Source organism: Lutjanus erythropterus, chromosome 15, assembly GCF_056507025.1.
Source record: "Lutjanus erythropterus isolate fLutEry1 chromosome 15, fLutEry1.hap2, whole genome shotgun sequence".
Lineage (NCBI taxonomy): Eukaryota > Metazoa > Chordata > Actinopteri > Lutjaniformes > Lutjanidae > Lutjanus > Lutjanus erythropterus.
This window is the reverse complement of record NC_139331.1, coordinates 9,389,063-9,390,000: the sequence shown is the minus strand read 5'-3', so window position 1 is coordinate 9,390,000 and position 938 is coordinate 9,389,063.

The window sequence follows — 938 nt, the reverse complement described above, 5'->3', positions numbered from 1 at the left end:
ACAAAATAGAGAAAGACAGGTTGCAAGGGAAGAAAAAGTGAAAAGAAAGATAGGATGGAAATTAAAATAAGGAAGGGAGGGCAGAAAGAAAGACAAAAGAGAGAGAAAGGAAGAAAGAGAGACATTTCAAGGTAACAGAGAAACAATAAATGAACTGATGAAAAGGGAGAAAAGAAAGAAAGAAACAAAGAGACAATGAAGCATGGAGCAGGTGTTCATGATATGTCCTCTCCTCTCCTCAGCAGCTTCCTCCTGTCTGTTCTGCCACTCCTAACAGACTCTTCACGTCTCTCACTGCAGCTCCAGCCTCTGCAGAGTCAGGGGAGGATTTTAACCAACTTCCTAACTGCAGTGTGTACTTACAGTAGAGCTTTGTCCCTGTGCTCTGCTCACAGTTTTAATTCACTCACAGCCTGGAACACTAAAACTGCTCTTCTTTGGATACTAAATATGATATCCATCTAGCTGGGCCTATTAATGCTGGGATCATTAGAATAAGTTAGGTTGAGCAAGTGTAATGTGATTATTAACATCTTACTTCAACTGCCCTGTGAGAATATTTAAAGGACAGGTTTACAGTTTTTCAAGTCTGTCTTTAAATACTGCTCAGAGGCCCATATGAACATTTTAACAGGTGTTGCTTGCTGTAATCATTCCTCCTGGCTATTCAGAGTTCCCTTCCCGTGTAAGTGATGAATTACAAAATCTATAGCACTTGTTTTGTGCAAAATGCATCCAAAAGTTTATCTGCAGCTTCAGCAGTCTGAGTTAGTCAAATGAAATGAATATCTTCCCAGTTTTACAGTAATTTGAGTTTATAATTTACCTTTAATGGCCAATATGAACAGGAGAAATGATCACAGTATAAAAAATGTTTCAGTGTTCATCCAGACACCTGACTGTTGTTTTAAAATTGACTTAAAAAACTTTGAATCTAG